The following is an 18897-nucleotide window of genomic DNA, read 5'->3' as shown; positions in this document are numbered from 1 at the left end:
TGCTCAGCTCACCCCTTACCCCCATACTACACACAGATATCAGGTCATGAAACATTCTAGAGGCAAAATTCTGTGATTCTCTGCTCCCCTCCAGTTTAAGACAGCATTTCCCTATTATCACTTCTGTCCATAAAACACGTACTATGTTTTTTAAATTATGATAAACTAAAACATGAGATTTCATTAACTTGCTTCCTATTAATAGGTGCATTTATATCTTTACTGGTGACAACATGATGAGAAGAAAACACAAGGGCTCTGGAGTCGGACAGCCTGAAATCCAAATCCAGAAGTCATCCCTACTTGCTAGTTGTTTGAGTCCTTGGGTAAACTGACTAACACATCTCTAACTCCATTTCCTCAACAGAAAAGGGCAAGAACGGCTAGTTTAGGGAAGGCATATTCCAATGCCCACTTCAGATGTGGCAGCGAAGAAATTATAAGGGAAAAGGAAAACCTTCCCGGGGAGCTGCTCCCACTCCCAGCGGGTAAGGGGAAGCTCACAAAGTTGCCCCTCAGGATCTAAGGGCCACAGGTCCCCAGTGACTGCTATGTAGCCTCCATTCTCCTCTTCCAGGACAGAAGCACTGGCTAAGTTATCCTATCCCTAGTTCCACCACTGTATCTCTGGTGTGTGGGGCTGCCTAGGGAGGCAGCAGAATTGAGGGAGTCTGAGGTGTAAGTCAAATAGACCCGGACACAGTTCTACCAGTTTGCCAGCTGTGAGAAACTAGAGCAGCTCACTTAACCTGTTTGAACCTCAGTTTCCTTGTCTATGAAATGAAAATCACACCAACTTTGCAGGATTGTTGTGAAAAGTTAAAAAATACTCTATGTCTATGTGGAGTACAAAGCACAACAAATGCCCTTAATAAATTATAGCTAATAAAGCCCAAATCACATCTTGCTTTCTATGCAATGCCTTCAACACTCCAACCAGAAAATAATCTCAATATTCTCTTACCCTTAAAGTGACAAGAGTTTGGATTTTTCTCAACTTCTGTCTTATTAGTAATAAGTTGTGATTTAGAAAATACATATAACCAAGCTCAATGTATACTATATAATTGATACTTACAATTTCCTTTTACAATTGCTTATCTTTTCATGTATGTGTGTAAGTGAATGTATGAATAACTGATACACTGAGTTAAACTCAAAGGGTATAAACATAAGACTTTCTCTCCAAGCCCTTCTGTGGGAAAGTTTTTCCTTATTCCTGAGTGAAATCTAAGGCAAGTCTCATAATTTTTTAAAATCATTCTTTGACTATAAATATATTAAGGCCAAACGCAATGGTTCATGCCTGTAATCCCAGCACTTTGGGAGGCACAGGCAGGAGGATTGCTTGAGCCCAGGAGTTTGAGACCAGCCTCAGTGACATAGAGAGACCCCATCTCCACAAAAGGAAAAAAAAAAAAAGTTTAAATATTTTCAGCCCCAAGAATACCACAGTTTCAACAACTGTCTTAAATGCAGTAATCAATACTCATCTAAATTAAAGCTTCTCCCCTTCCTTGATGGAGCTGAGAAGTCTAGTTGGGCTGCGGGATATGGGGGATCCTGTCATCATCTCTCTCTCACCGCTCTCTGCATCTCTTCTACCCACAACAAGGCCGCCTCTGGCTCCTTCAGGGTGGGAACTGAAGGAGTGGGAAAAACTATGGGGGTGTCAAAAGGCCACACCAATTAACTGTGATGTGCATACCAACTTTTTCATGAGGGCCCTCCATACTCAATTCCCAGAACTTAAGTGGGACCTGGCCATTTACAACCCCAACCCTTGATCTCTGGGGTTTCCATGGGTACCTCCCTTCTGGTTCACGTCACCTTCAAGCACAATGTCACTTTCTAGATGGCTTTAAGCTGGTTTCACCCAGCAGCTCAAGGAAACACTAATGTCTTTCCAAGTACAGCGAGCTAACATACAATCTTCTCTGTGCTCTGCTGCCTCAAGGCTACTGAGCCATAGATTTGCATAGTAAACCTTGCATTCCCCAAACTCCAGGGGATACATGTCAAATTCTCATAATGACTCCATTAGAGCCTCCCTCATCATTTGGCTTAAATGAAAGGGGCTTAAGGAGAAGCATCTTTCTCCTCTCCTCCACTATGTGTGGAAGCAGGAAGGGACACTGAACACAAGATATTAATAGCTCTTTCCAAAAATATTGTCTTAGAACCCTTAATAATCTCAATGCTTTTATTCCCTAGAGGTAGGTATGGGCTACATGTGCAAAACCAGCTTAAGGCTACCCACTATGCAAGTTCTTGGAATATGAGGATAACTTGGCACCTACTGTTTTATTCTGTCTTTTGGGTTTCAACAGAAGCAAAAATGAATTAGAGTTCCAGTTAAAATTGTGTTATATGTCCCAGGACATATAAAACTAGATTTACATGCTCAAGGTTTTTAAAACTTTCCTGAAGCTAAGTAATATACTTGCACATAGATCTCAAAGTATCAGCTATTGGAAAACACAGTAATTGTGAGGACTGCAGTGGGGAGAGAAGAATTAATTTCCCCAAGCACAATAAGGACCTAGTTAGCCATTGGTAGCCTCTATTTTCTAAAACAAGAGCAGAGCAAATTCCTCTGGTAACACTAGAGAAGACTGCAGCAACTTCAGGCAGCTGTAAGCCAGAGCTGGGCTCCTCCTTGTGTCACTTTTTAGCAGCAGCTGTCATGTCACAGAGAACCTTTGTTCCCTGCAACATCCTCCCTTATTTTTTTGTCAAATGTTTCCAATATGCTTGATATTCCTTCACTGAAGTACAGTTTTTTTTGACTGAAATTAGTATTTCATTTAATCTAACATGTACAATTATATATGTCTATAATTTAAACCCCAGAACTCTAATGCAGAATAACAAAAGCTACACTAAATCCAGTAATCCTTTTAGTTTCTTTTCAACAAAATTTAGTGAGGTCTTCAGTGTTGCCAATTGTCTCAGGCTGCCTAAAGCAACTACGTGCCTTCTATTTGTCTTCCATACATTTTCAGCTAATATATATGTATCACCTCACACACAGTATTCAGTTGCAAGTGAATGGGCCTGGTATGTGCCAGCAGAAAGTACAATACAAAATCAGCTTACAAACTGGTTCTATCACAAAAGTCTGTGTATAAGTTATTTGGTGTTTCTTCCTAAATTGCAGGTATATTCACAAGCCAAACCACAAAAGCTACTACTGGATGTGGCCCTGCCAGTATCAGCCCCAAGTTCTAATCTCTGAAGCAGGGTAATTTTTTCTAAGAATAAATGGGAAGAGAATTTCTTTCCCTTTTCCAGAGGACAGAGTCAGGCCTAAACAAAACTTATCTAGAGGGTAAGTTTGTCTTTGGGGTACCACTTGTATACCCCAGCCTTCTCAGCCTGCCCTAACTCCCCACTCAAATAGCCTTCCCTGGGTTTAGCCTTCTTCTGAAAACATTGTAAGTACAAAAACACTGTATGTCTCTTCCCACTGTCCCCAAATTAAAACCCTCAGGAGATATTCCCTGAATTCCCAAACTAAAATCCACAGGCACATTCCCACTAGCAGTGTTTGGGGGTTCCAATTCTTCAATATCCTCATCTAGACCTGTTATTAAACATCAGTCTTGACCATGCGTGGTGGCTCACACCTGTAATCCTAACACTTTGGAAGGCTGAGAGGATCACTTGAGCCCAGGAGTTCGAGACCAGCTGTGCAACACAGTGAGATCCCCATCTCTACGAAATATTTAAAAATTAGTCAGATGTGGTGGAGCATAACTGTAGTTCCAGCTATGTGAGAGTCTGAGGTAGGAGGATCACTTGAGCCCAGGTGTTAGAGGCTGCAGTGAGCAGTAACCACACCACTGCATTCCAACCTGGGCTACAGAGTGAGCTCCTATCCCCAACCCCCACCCCACCCAAAAAAAAGGAATAATTTTTTTTACAACAGACACCCTATGGATGTAAAATAGTCTCTCACTGCAGTTTTAATGTGCATTTCCCTAGTGGGATGTTGAGTACCTTTTTGTGTGCTTATTGACCATTTGTATATCTTCTTTGCAGAAATGGCTACTCAAATCATTGCTCCTTATTAAATTTTATCTTATCATTGAATGTAAGAGTAGTTTATATATTCTGGATATAAATCCCTTATCAGAAATACGATTTACAAATATTTTTAAATGGTTTTCATTCATTCCTTCATTTATAGAAATGGGATCCCACTATGTTGTCCAGGCTGGTGTCAAACTCCTAGGCTTAAGGGATCCTGCCATCTCAGCCTCCTGAGTAGCTGGGACTACAGGCATGCATCACTGTGCCCAGATGATCTGCAAGTATTTTCTCTCATAGCCCCCTTCTTATAAAGCCTTCCTGCCATAAATGAGTACATAGTTCCTAAATCTCAACTATGGGGCTAAGTCTTATTACCCACCAACAACTCTCCACAATTCCAATTCCACATACCCAAGATTTTGGGTAATACCTGCTCCTGCGCCATCAATGGGTTGTACTAGCCTCCCACTAGGTGACTGTTCTACTGGGCTGACTGCTGATCTAGAACGAAACTTCCCTCACTGTAACTATCCCTCTGACACCCCATTCACCCCACTCCCTACCCTGAGCTTTTCCTACCACACTGAACTTCAGCCTATACCATGCGCTAGCATAGAGTTCACTTGTCCCAGTATGTGAATTTACCCTTTTTCATCAAATCTAAGATGCCACGGATTGTAAGACCATCATTATTTTATGTGCCAAGATTTAAAAAAAAAAAAAAAAAAAGGCTGGGCGCAGTGGTTCACACCTATAATCCTAGTACTTTAGAAGGCCAAGGTGGGTGGATCACTTGAGGTCAGGAGTTCAAGACCAGCCTGGGAAATATGGTGAAACTCAGTCTCTACCAAAAATACAAAAATTAGCTGGGCATGATGGCACAGGCCTGTGGTTCTAGCTATGTGGGAAGTTGAACCGGAAAGATCACAGGAGCTCGGGAAGTCAAGGCTGCAGTGAGTCGTGATTGTGCCACTACACTCCAGCCTGGGTGACAGAGGAGACTCTGCCCCTACCCCCAACCAAAAAAACAAAAAGAAAAAGAAAGAGAAAAAAAATGCTACCAATACACTCATGACATGCCTTTGATTATAAGGCATCTCAATTTCAGATATACTAAAATGTATGGGGGGGAATGTGATGAAATACAATAGTTCTAGACAACCGTACTTACTGGTAAGGCTAGTTTTTGAGACGGAATATCTCACTTTGTCACCCAGGCTGGAGAGCAGTGGTGCAATCTCGGCTCACTGCAACCTCCGTCTCCCTGGTTCAAGTGATTCTCCTACCTCAGCCTCCCGAGTAGCTGGGATTACAGGCACCCACCATTTTACAGATGAGACCATTGAGGCTCAGCAGTTAAATAACCTGCCAAAGGTCACAAAGTGGAACTGGGATTCAAATCAGGTCTAACTCCAATGCAATACTCCTTCCATTACACTTTCTTTAACCTGCCATACTAACATAGCACACAGCCTGTGACTTTTTTTTAAAAAAACATCCTGGTACCCCTTAAAATAAGTGATTTGTTCTTTTTTTAAATTATAAACTGCTACTGCCAGATAGAAAAGTAAAGTCGTTTCATTAAAAATGGAAACACCCCATTTGTAAGTTATGAGTAAATGTGTAAGTAGGTCATTTTTTAAAATACACAAAGATCGTCTTTGATCCAGCAATTTCAATTCCAGAAACTTATCCTGCCGATAGGTCTGCACATATAAGAAATGACATGTGTAAGCTTGTTCATAGTGAAATGTCTTTAAAAGACTGGAAACACAATGTGCTTCAGCAAGGACAATATCATTCAGCAAATGGCTGGTTAAATTATAAAAGGTTCATTCAATATAAATATAACCATTAAAAAAAGGAATGACTTCATCTATTAATATACAGTAATCTGCAAGATACGTTGTTAAATACCCACAGTTTATGTATTTGCTTTATGTGCACAAAATATCTCTGGAAAGATACACAAGAAACTGATGAACTTTATCTTTGGGTTTAACTGGGCTGCTGGGAGATATGGATGGAAGGAAAAACAATTCTTGTAGCTTTCAAATCTGAAATATGTGAATGAAAGAAGCAACACAAGAGTTTTGAAAGACCTAGACAGATTAAACATAAACTCTTTAGTAATAAAAGCTAGATTCTAGTCCCAGCTATACAAACAACTAGCTGAGTGCTCCTAGATAAGTAAACCTCTTTCCTGGCTCTCAGCTATAAATGAAGAGTTTGCTCTTCATGACCTCTTTAAGACTATTTCCAGGTATATAATTTTATTATGACATGTTTAGCTCCTACAATATGCCAAATATAATTTATAGGTGCTATCCGGGACTTCCTTGTTTTAAATTTGTGGAATACAGAAAAATATCAGATTTTAAATGAGGAAGATTTGCTTGAAGACCTACCTCTGCTACTTTATAGCTGTAGGATTTGCAGTAAGTCACTTCTCACTGACACCAAATTTAATTACTTGCAAAGCTGAGAGCTACTTTCAAAAGTTTGTTACAAGGAGTGAACATTTTCTGTACTTTTCAGCTCCACATGAAATGTGAACTACTGAAGACTCCCCCTTCAGGTGCTACGAAGTAAAGAGCATGCATTTTGGAGGCAGTCAGACCCACATACCCCGCTTAATTGCTGTATCATCTTGGGAAGGTTATTTAATCTCTTAAGTCTCAATTTCCTCAGCTAAAAGATGAACATAATGATTCTTACTTGAAAGGGCTATTGTAAAGATTAAATGATATTGTTAAGTACTCAGTACCACTGCTTACCTAAAACGGGCATTCAAAATTGGCTCTTTTCCTTTCCAAACTTAGAAATGGAAGGCTGCCCCATAAACAGCTAGGTAACCAACTTTTGCTTCCCAGAGTCTGGACTGTTACTTCCAATTTTACTTCCTCTCCCTTCCAGCCCTTGTTACCTACCAATATCCTAAACCCCGATTTCATTTCTCACCTCTTCTAGAGCAGAGAATGGTCTGTAGAAGCAAAACTAGAATTAAAGGGGGTGATTTCCACAGCCCATGTTTTATTACTAAGCTGCTAAAACTGCCACAAGAATCTTCCCTGGGTTCACTCACCAGACCACTTAATCTACAAATACTAACTGAGCACCTACAATGTGCCAAGCATTGTGTCAGGAGCTGAGGATCTAATCCCAGGCTCTCAGAGGACTGGCAATTTCTTGAAGTACTGACCATCAACAAATAAGCAAACATAATACATCAGAGGTGATACGAACTCTGAAGGAAAATGAAGGGGGCTGGCAGCAGCAGGAGTTGGAGGGGAGGATATGATACTGTATAAGACAGTCAGAGAAGGCTCCATGCACAATGTGACACTAGAAAAGGGAATCCTGGATCAACTGAGGGAGTGAGTCATGCTGTCATCTAGAAGCTCATTCCAGGCAGAGGGAACATTAAAGGCAGTGCGGTGAGAGTACTGTAACATATCTGAGAAACAGCAAGACAGCCAGTGTAGCTACAACAAACAAGACAAAGTGGTTAAAGAGTTCAGAAAATTAACAGGTAGGCAGGCGGAGCCTTGCAGGGCACAGTGAGGACTTTGGATTTTATTCAAAGTGAAATGAAAACCACTAGAGGGTTTGAGGCAGGTAAGTAAAATGTTCTGACTTTCATATGAAAAGTAATACTGGCTGCAGTCAGAAGACTGGATTATAGGCCAAGGGTGAAATCAAAGAGACTACTTAACAAGCTATTACAATAAATCATGAAAAGAAAATGGCAGCTTGAAGGGGGGTGACTGGAGTGGAACTGTAAAGTGGTCAGATCCGTGTTTACTTCCAAAGGAGGGCCAATAGGATTTGCAGATAAACTGAATGTAGATATAGAGTCTGCCAGAACGGACTCAAAGATGATGCCAAGTTTTTCCGCCTAATTAACTGTAAGAATGGTGGTAGCATTTATTGGGCTGCAACAGGCTGGTGGGGTAGAGAATGGGCGCAAGAACACAGAGTGGTTTTGTACATGTTCTGTTAAGACACTTATTAGACACCTACTACAGAAATGAGTCTGGGATTCACTGAAAGGTGGGGCTGAAGACAAATTTGGGAGTCAGGAGATAGATGGTATTGTCACAAGATGAATCAGACAGAGAAAACAAAAGGGACTGGGACCTGGGGTACTCCACTGTTGGGAGGTTAGGAAAATGAGAAAGATCTAGGCAAGGAAACTGAGAAGGAACAGCTAAAAGTAGGGAGAGAACAAAGAAAATCGTAGCCAGGAGGCCAAGAGAAGAAAATAATTTAAGGAGTGAAAGATAAGGGTTGCTGATAGGTCAAGTAACCATAATAACAGTGACAGCAAACACTTATGTGGCATTTACTATACACCAGACACTGCTCTCTCTCTCTACAGACAAGGAAAAAAAAAGAACTGAAAGATTAAGTAGGGTGACCATATAAGTTATTGATAAACTAGAACTCAAAGAGGATGCTAACAATAATTACATCAGGACAACAGGCATAAACCAGGACTTTCCTAGGCAAATAGACATGGTCACCCTAAGGTTATGCATCTCTCTTAGGCATGGAAGGAATTCTTCCTTGTTTCTTATTCAGCATTCTAATCATAACCTATCGTGTGGCTACTGCTTTCCTTCCCAGTCTTGCATGCAATGGACAGGCGGGTTCTAATACCTCCTTTCAAAGGGATTAGCCAAGAACCATCCCACAGAGGAAATCAAAACAGTGTGTGCATACACATTGCTTCTGATACTTTTTTCGAAAACTCTGTGGCAAAGGATTTTCATTGATTCAAGAAGAAACAAATTTAAAAGCATTTTAGGCCAGAAGCAGTGGCTCATACCTGTAATCCCAACACTTTGGGAGGTCAAGGTGAGAGGATCGTTTGAAGCTCGGAGTTTGAGACCAGACTGGGCAACATAGCAAGACCCATAAAAAATAACTTAAAATTATTAACCCGGTGTGGTAGGGTACACCTATAGTCCCAGCTACTCTGGAGCTGAGGTGGGAGGACCACTTGAGCCCAGGAGTTTCAGGTTACAGTGAGCTAGCATCAGACCACTGCATTCCAGCTTGGGCAACACAGTGAGAATCTACCTCTAAAAAATAAAAATAAAATAAAAAATAAAAGTACTTTATTTTGTTTTATTTTGAGACAGAGTCTCGCTCTGTTGCACAGGCTGGAGTGCAATGGCGTAATCTCGGCTCACTGCAACCTCTGCCTCCCGGGTTCAAGCAATTTTCCTGCCTCAGCCTCCCGAGTAGCTGCAATTAAAGGCACATGCCAACACGCCAAGCTAATTTTTGTATTTTCATTAGAGACAGAGTTTCACCATGTTGGCCAGGCTGGTCTTGAACTCCTGACCTCGGGTGATCCACCCACCTCGGCCTCCCAGTGTTGGGATAACAGGCACGAGCCACTGCGCCTGGCAACATAAAAGTACTTTAAATGTATTCAGGAAAATATAGGTCAGTTATACCAGAAAATTATTTCAATAATATATTTTTCAATGTGCTTGTTTCACAAGAACATAGCCATTAATGAAGGAAATTAACACTGCAAACTACCAAAGTTACATAAACATACACACACAAACAAGATATGTCATGATAGCTTTGTTACTGTGAAACACTTTTTTTTTTCTTGAGATAGTGTCTCGCTCTGTTGCCCAGGCTAGAGTGCAGTGCCTCAGTCCCGGCTCACTGCAACCTCTGCCTCCCAGGTTCAAGCAATTCTCCTGCTTCAGCCTGCCGAGTAGCTGGGATTACAGGCACCCGCCACCACACGTGACTAATTTTTGTATTTTTAGTAGAGACGGGGTTTCATCATGTTGGCCAGGCTGGTCTCAAAATCCTGACCTCAAGTGATCCGCCCACCTCAGCCTCCCAAAGTGCTGGGATTATAGGTGTGAGCCACTGTGCCCGGCCTGAAAAACTCTTAATAGCCTAAATATCCCTAATGGGAGAACACAGGACTAGTTAAATGAATTATGGCGTATCTATCACAGAATAGCAAGCAGCCATTGAAAAGAAGAAGACACATCTTGAAATGCCACATAGATTTCAAGAGCATCTATAATATACTATCCATTTGACAAATACTTGTTGTGTACGTACTACCTACAAGCTAGGATATGGTTCTGAATAAGAATAAAACAAGCATAGTTCAGGTACTTGTTTTTTGTTTTGTTTTTTGTTATTTTTAGAGACAGAATCTTGCTCTATTGCCCAGGGTGGAGTGCAGTGGCCTGATCATGGCTTACTGCTGGCTAGAACTCCTGGGCTCAAGTGCTCCTCCCACCTCAGCCTCCAGAGTACCTGGGACTACAGGTGCATGCCACCACGCCTGGCTAATTTTTTCATTTTTTTTGTAGAGATGAGGTCTCACTATGTTCCCCAGGCTGGTCACCAACTCCTGGCCTCAAGCGATCCTACCACCTAGGACTCCTAAAGTGTTGGGATTACAGGCGTGAGCCACTGCACCCAGTCAGTTCTGACACTTGTGGAGCTATGCTTTAGTGAAGACATATAGGTCTATGGCACAGTAAAATTTAAAAAAAAAAAAATCTTACACCTGTATCACTGTAGTTTTACTTTCCTAATAACATGAAGAACTAAATTCCTCATGATGTTCATCTCAAAATGGGAAAGCAGCAGCAGCAAATGCTCTCAACCAGAGTTTCCCTCCAAACCACATGCCTGGAGGCTGGGCCAACACTTCTCTGCAGGTGGCTGTCTATACATACCAAGGATGACCCATCTTATTTTTGATTACTTAACCTCATTCTACCAGCAATTCTCAGTTTTTATAAAATCTCTTCTTATTTAAGAAACACAAATTTAAATCAGACTAGATCGCTAGGGATAATTTTAAACTTTTATGTGGAGACAAACATGATCCATATCAAAAGGAACCATATATATACTCATAAAAATACCCAATTACGTAGGTTAAAAAAGTCAAGAGCTAAACAGTACATGTTTACAGAATTTAAGACCCTGCTCACACCATTTAGAGACACAAATTATAGCTTGTCTATATGTGCTCAGCCTAATTTCATAGTAAAAAAAAATGCCACATCAATTGTAAACCACATGAAAGTAAACATGTAACTAAACTGTGAATCATATTTATGCATATAATATAGGTCAGATTCTATAGGTATTATTCCATTTAGCAAAAGCACTTTCATAGTGCTTATCTGCAAATGCAGGAAGAGGCTTGCTCACTGTAGCAGCTTGAATGGTGGCATCCAAAAAAGATATATCCAACTCCTAATGCCTGGTACCTATGAATATGACCTTCTCTGGAAATAGGGTCTTTACAGTTATAATTAAGGTGAGATGGCCCTGGACCTAAATCCAACCACTGTTGTCCTTATAAGATAAAGGAGGGTGAGACGCAAAACACAGAAAATAACCTAGAAAGGAAGGACATATGAAGGCAGAAGCAGAGATTGGAGGGATGCATCCACAAGCAAGCCAAGGAGCACAAAGGGCTGCCGATAAGCACCAGAAGCCAGGACAGAGGCATGAAAATGACTCTACCTCAGACTCCAGAATCAACCAGCACGACAACAACTTGATTTTGGAGTTCTGACCTATGAAAAAATAAATTTCCTTTGTTTACACCACTGAGTTTGAGGTGGTTTGTTACAGCAGACCTAGGAAATTAATATACACATCTAAAATAATCATTTGTTTATAATGTAGTAAGTCTCAAGAGTAACCAGTAAAGAAAAAAGAACTTAACAAGTATTTTTAATTTATTATGTTATAAAACATCTTCATTGTAGAAAATCTGGAAAATTAGAAAAAATTATAAAATTCACCTTTAGAATCAAAGCCCATCTTCACAATCTCTCAACTTAAAATGTGAAACTAGACATGTATTTTCTAGCATGTGAGCTAAATAACCTGATCTTAAATTGTTCAAATAATGTCCATCATTAAATGCCTTTGTTTACAAGTAGGTTTATATGGCACTTACACAACTATGAAATTGAGAGTCTATGATGGAAATTCTGATCTAATTTTAACATAAGCCTTATAATTGAAACGTACAAATGGGAACTACAAGGAGAGTTTTATTGTCATGGGGGTTTCCAGCAAGGTGCTTTCCCTTGATCATTTTGGGTCCTAAACTGTTCTGGTCTCTAATCATAATTTACATATCAACCAAATCCTCAATTTTAGAAACAATATATGCAGAAATAAGAAGTGCAGAAAAGCAATAGATGCAGAACAAAATATTAACAAATTTTATTCAAGAGCTCTTGACTAATGGTCTTCCACATTTCCATTACATTTTTTTCAAAAAATGATTATCAATTAGATGCCATAAAATAAAGAGGAATATCTAACAGCTGCCATGTAATAGCAAATGTTGAAATACTGAGAATGAAAAATAGCTTGAAAATTATTGCCAAACCAAATCTTTGAATGCAGGCACATGTTTTGTAGTTTTTGTTTCTTTTGAGATGGAGTCTCACTCTGTCGCCCACGCTGGAGTGCAGTGGTGCGATCTCGGCTCACTGCAACCTCCACCTCCAGGTTCAAGTGATTCTCCTGCCTCAGCCTCCTAAGTAGCTGGGACTAAAGGCATGCGCCACTATGCCTGGCTAGTTTTTATGTTTTTAGTAGACCAGGTTTCACCATGTTGGCCAGGCTGGTCTCAAACTCTTGGCCTCAAGTGATCCGCCCGCCTCAGCCTCCCAAAGTGCTGGGATTACAGGCATGAGCCACCACGCCCAGCCGAATGCAAGCACATGTTTTAATATTTCATTTAAATAACCAGGGTTTTTGTTATAAACAGTGAAAGTCTCACTAACTCCAGGTAAATTTTTAAACTAAACCTCTGCTATTTAAATGTTTATTCACAATTAGACAGCATCCTCATTCCTTAAGTGTGGGCTACACATAATGACTTCCTTCCAAAGAATACAATATGGAAAAGGGTTGGGGCAGGGAGTAACTTTATAGGAGAGAAACCAGACAAACATGACCTCAGCCAGATGATCAGGGTCAGCATCAACAGTTACAAATCACACTGACAGCATGTACTCTTGATATAATGTGACGAAAACAGTACTTCGCCTCTGTGGTCTTCCTCCCAAAAACCCATAATTCTACACCCCTCATGAGAAGAACACCAGATACATTCCAATAGAGGGGCACTCTACAAAATACTTAATGAGTGCTCTTCAAAACAGGTGAGTCATCAAAAACAAGGAAAGTCAGCCAAGAGGAGCCTAAGAAGGCATGACAACTAAATGTAATGTGTTATCTTGATGGGATCCTGGATCAGAAAAAGGACATTAGGTGAAAACTATAGAAACCTGAATAATGTATAGACTTTAGCTAATAATAATGTATCCACATTGGTTCATTAATTCTAACAAATGTACCATACATGTTAACAATAGAGGAACTGAGTGACAGATATATGGAAACTTCCTATGCTATCTTCTCAGGTTTTCTGTAAATCTAAAGTTCTTAAAGTCTACTAAAAAAAAACTATATGGCAGTCATTTCTAAAAAATGCCAAGTGAAGTTCTGGATTAAGACTTTTCTAATCACCCACATGTAAAAGCTTAAATTTAATTAAGGAAAATAACTAGACCCACTAAACAGTTTCTAGCACTAATATTAAATCCACATTTTAGGGTACTCAGAGGCAAGATAAAGGGAGACCAGATCAACTCCACCTTTTTAAGCAAACATTTACTGTGATAAGAATGTAAAAATTCAGTCTCAAAACCAAAGAGCTATTAAAAAATATTAATTTTAAACTAATAAAAAGAACAAAAAAAAAAACTGTAGTTCAGAAGAGAATTCTTTTAAAGCAGAAAGCCCAGATCAGAAACCCATAACAGGAAGTTTGGTCCTTCTTCCACCATCTTGGACTAAAATTTTACATCTCTGAACACATTTGACTATTTCCTCATTTACATAATGGAAAGTGACAATTGCACAGTGTAACATCCAAAAAATAGCCTGTCATAAATAAAAATATAAAATTCTTAGTCTTTTTACTTCAGTCGCATCTGCTAAAACCAGTGCTTTCTTGGTGAGGTATGCATCAGTCCGAAGAGAATCAACCAAAAGAGACAGAAGGGATACAAAGGAGGGAAAAGTAGGAATAACATTTAACTGTTTATATCAGCATTTTCCAAGCCCTCCTTTTTACATTTTTTACATCTCCCCCTGCAAAAGTATACTGATGAGGCCTGGTACGGCAATCCATGCCTATAATCCCAGAACTTGGGGAGGCTAAGGCAGGAAGATTGCTTGAGCCCAGGAGTTCAAGACTGGCCTAGGCAACACAGCAACATCCTGTCTCTACTTACTAAATAAATAAAGCCAAGCATGGTGGTACACCTCTGTAGTCCTAGCTACTTGGGAGGTTGAGGCAGGAGGATTGCACGAGCCCAGGAGGTCAAGGCTGCAGTGAGCTATGATTACACCACTGCACTTAGCCTGGGTGACAGAATAAGACCCTGTTTCAAAACAATCCAAAAACAGTGTCCTGATGAAACTCTCATTTCAACTAACACTTCTTAAGATATCCTGAAAACTGTTACATTGCAATTCACCAAACTTCGGGTTCTACTGCAAATTAGACATCGAAAATATCAAAAATAAATGACTATCAGTTCCTGCCTTCAAAGAGTCTACTCATAGTCAAGTAGGAGGCAAGACAAGAAAACAAATACCACTTCTGCTGACGGGAGGATGCCATCAATTAGAAGATGAGCCTAATTACAGAGGTGTTAAAATAAGAAATTTTTTAATGTGTGCCTTAGAATGAAGGAGATACTATAGTTTCTGTGTGGTAAGTGCTAGAGTAAATTCAGAAAAGGGTACTATGGAGGCATAGATGTGAATTGGTATTGGGGGGAGTTCCACAGACTCTCAATCATTCAAGTTACGGAAGAAGAGAATTCAAAATGTATACACACCTTACCAAGAACAGACTTATCTGCAAAATGCAAAGACAGACCTGTAAAGATGCAGAATATCTCTATGAATAAAATCTTAGGCCAGGCGTGGTGGCTCACGCCTGTAATCCCAGCACTTTGGGAGGCCGAAGAGGATTACCTGAGGTCAGGAGTTCAAGACCAGCCTGGCCAACATGGTGAAACCCCGTCTCTACTAAAAATACAAAAATTAACCATGTGTGATGGCAGGTGCCCACAATCTCAGCTACTCAGGAGGCTGAGGCAGGAGAATTGCTTGAACCCGGAAGGCAGAGGTTGTAGTGAGCTGAGATTGTGCCATCACACTCCAGACTGGGAAACAAGAGCAAAACTCCACCTCAAAATAAAATAAAATCTTAAAAGACAAGATGAATTCATATTGACATTTCACTAAATTATTTGGGAAGCAAAATTCAAAGGTAATTATTTTAAGAAATGTAGCCTCTATGAACAAGAAGCAGATGATGAGTGAACTTACTAGTTTTTCCTCTTGATCTTTCCCTACAAATCATTGCAAACTCTAAAGGTACAAAGGGGAGCTGAGCACAGTGGCTCACACCTGTAATCTCAGCAAGTCAGGAAGCCAAGGTGGGAGGATCGATTGAGCCCAGGAGTGCAAGGCTGCGGTAAGCTATGATTGCACCACTGCCCTCCAGCCTGGGCAACAGAGTGAGACTCTGTCTCTAAAAGAATAAATAAATGTATGAAGAGGACAGCTGTAAAATAAACTATATTTCTAAAAGAGAATCAGGTCATTTTCAAAGGGAACAGGAAGAATAAAGGAATCATTTTCATGATATTTCCCCTCACTGTTAGGACTAAAGCTGTCTTTTATACAGGAAAAGAAAACCCTGTCTTCATAAAATCCTGAAGGCGTTGCTATGTGTAAACCCTAGAGAAATACCTGTCAAATGAATAACTATCCTAATAAATCTTACATGGATGTTTACTTAATACTTGAGTGCAGCCGGGCGTGGTGGCTCACATCTGTAATCCCAGCACTTTGGGAGGCCGAGGCTGGCGGATCACCTGAAGTCAGGGGTTCAAGACCAGCCTGGCCAACATGGAGAAGTCCCGTCTCTACCTACTAAAAGCACAAAAATTAGCCGGGCATGGTTGCGCATGCCTGTAGTCCTAGCTACTTGGGAGGCTGAGGCAGGAGAATCACTTGAACCTGTGAGACAGAAGTTGCAGTGAGCTGAGATCATGCCACTGCACTCTAGCCTGGGCGACAGAGCGAGACTCTATCTCAAAAAACAAAAAACAAAAACAAACAAAAAACCTTGAGTGCCCAGGGATGAGATGGCACCTATTCAATTAAGTATCCTGATAAGAAAAGCAAAACCCTTCTCTCACAGCAAGGCTCCTGAGCCCAGCCAGGTGTGGCTCTACCTGTGTCTCCCAGTGCTACGGTCACTCTAGCTCAGCAGGGCAGTAGAACAGCTGAGACAGAAGAAATGTTTCCTGAGGAAGGCAGAGTGTTTAGGAAAGATAACCCAAACATGGACATTTTGTACATTCTTTCAGTCCCCACTTTGGACTATTCAAAAGTAAATATAAATCAGACTTTTAGAAAAAGTAAGTATTAAACTTCAAATTCCTTCAAGGAAACATATCTGTATACTTTGAGTCACACTTACTGACTTGGTAACAATACAGCTATCGTTTACTATGTGTCAGGCACTAAGTGCTTTACCATATTAATTCACTGAAACCTCACAGTCCATGAAGTAGGTGGTCTTATTATTGTCTCCATCATACAGATGAGGAAAGACTTGCCCAAAGTAACTTGCCTAAAGTCACAAGACTAGTAAACACGGAGCAGAAACTGATGCCCGGCAGTCTGGCTCAACTCTGTGCCCCAAGCTACGTCATTATAATGAGAGCTACCTTCAGAAAACAAAAATAAATGTATTGCCCCTGCTTTCTCTAGATTCATGGAGTAAAATGCCCGGATTTTCTCAAATCCATCTCCCCATACACCTCCGTCAATCCTGACATTTGGCAATAATGCCAAGCAGGAAAAGAATCTTTTTCCAAGGTATGTAAGACCTGTACTGCAATAAAAAATTATATTAACTATTCAGGTTCCCTCTGTCTTCTAAGAGTACAGATAACTCCAAGTTTACCATACATGATGGAGAATTTCTCCTACTTCCCCTGTAAAATATTTTCAAAATATCTTACTCACTCAACTGATAAAAGGTGATAAACCTACCTAAAAGACTTTTGGTGAAGAGAAGCAAGTAACTGTTTTATTTTTGAGAGAGCAGAAAAGTTGTGTGATCAAAACAACAAAAGCAAGATTATAATTCCAGTTTACTGATGGACTTGAAAAACATATACGATTATAAAACAACTAAACAACTCAACTGCAGCTATGTGACATGTTTACAATGAACTAATCATTGTAAAAATGTTTAAAGAACGGGAATGACAGCAGAAGAAAAATGTCACCATGAGAGAGTATAAAGATGAGTTAAAGGTTTTCTTCCTGCAAAACTCAATTTGTTTATTTAGTTGTAGCACTGCCCACCCATTGCACCCCACAAAAAAAGCCACATTCATTTGAGGTCACTTTACCTCCTGCTATTTCCTTTGCAGTGAGTCTGCAAAGTTCTAATGCATGGTGCTGATTTTATTCATTGAACATAAAGCAATTGAGTGAAACATACAAGCAGCTAAACCTTTGGCACCCTGTGAAACCACAAGAGAGCAAGATCTTTTTTCCCAGGTTCTAACATCTTTTTAAAGCTGTTTTTTCAAACAGCAGTATACCTAGAATGACTGCATGCTTGTCTAGAGTCACGTGCTCAGTACCAAAAGCCAGATCAATTTACTCTGAGACGGGAAATTAATCAAGACAAAAAATTTTAATGGATGTCTTAACTTAAGCAGCTCTCATTTACTTATTCTTTCATTTAGCTAATTTCAATCTATAAACAAAATAAAAGCAGTAGACAGTTTTTCCTATAGAAACTCATTCACACAGCCTTCAGAGTTAAACTTCAGATTAGCCCAGAGATTCTCCTTAATCAATTCTTTGTTGCTTTTAGAAAAGGTTATGCAAAACATTAGCTAAAACTGGTTAAAATAAAAGCACAGGGAAGGAACTTTTCTGAAAATATTAAATATACTGTCAATTTATTTTAAATAGGATGGACTGGTAAAATAAAATGTAAAAGAATTTAAGTCAAAATTCATTTTTTAATAACCTAACAATCATAAAGTCACATAAAGTAGTATGTAGTAAAATGTGGGAAAACTATAAAATGTTAATTTTATAGTAACTTAACAATTTAAAAAATAATTGAAAATGGCTGGGCACAGTGGCTCACACCTATTTTGGGAGGCCGAGGTGGGCAGATCTCCTGAGGTCAGGAGTTAGAGACCAGCCTGACCAACATGGTGAAACCCGGTCTCCACTAAAAATACAACAATTAGCTGGGTGTGGTGGTGTGCGCCTGTAATCCCAGCTACTTGGGAGGCTGAGGCAGGAGAATCGCTTGAACTTGGGAGGCAGAGGTTGTGGAGGCAGAGGTGGCAGTGAGCCAAGATCGGCCACTGCACCCCAGCCTAGGCGACAGACTGAGACTCCAATTAAAAAAAAAAAAGGATTGCAAACAAGTAAACGCACATCAATATTTTAAAATCTTATGTCTATACCATTCCTCCTTCCCCTAACATGACCAGTCAACAGCATAGGTGTTCTCAATAAATTTCCCTTGGTGAAATGGTGGTGGGACAGGGAAGGGAACTCTACAAGGATGGCACTAAAGTCCCTCATTCTTTATACTCACTTAAAAGAATGATCAAAATTGTCAAAATTTCTGAAGTTTTGCATAGGGGTTGCAGGGGCACTACATTTGTTATTATTATTATTATTATTATTTTT

At 40.0% G+C, this 18897-nt stretch overlaps 1 protein-coding gene across 7 annotated transcripts in view; it reads right to left on the bottom strand.

Moving 5' to 3' along the window:
• The window catches only part of RRAS2 (RAS related 2), a 146793-nt gene that overhangs the window by 24344 nt on the left and 103552 nt on the right, over positions 1 to 18897 (bottom strand). Inside the window, exon 1 of one of the 7 annotated variants that reach the window (XM_017881554.1) lies at positions 11572 to 11592. The exons of the other annotated variants lie outside the window; for them this stretch is intronic. The gene's annotated coding sequence lies outside the window, so the exon portion shown is untranslated. Of the gene's footprint in view, positions 1 to 11571; positions 11593 to 18897 lie in introns of those variants that run through there. 7 annotated transcript variants of the gene reach the window in all.

The sequence above is a fragment of the Rhinopithecus bieti genome, unplaced genomic scaffold (assembly GCF_001698545.2).
Source record: "Rhinopithecus bieti isolate Rb0 unplaced genomic scaffold, ASM169854v2 scaffold_11944, whole genome shotgun sequence".
Classification (NCBI taxonomy): domain Eukaryota; kingdom Metazoa; phylum Chordata; class Mammalia; order Primates; family Cercopithecidae; genus Rhinopithecus; species Rhinopithecus bieti.
This window is presented reverse-complemented; position numbering and strand designations above follow the sequence as displayed.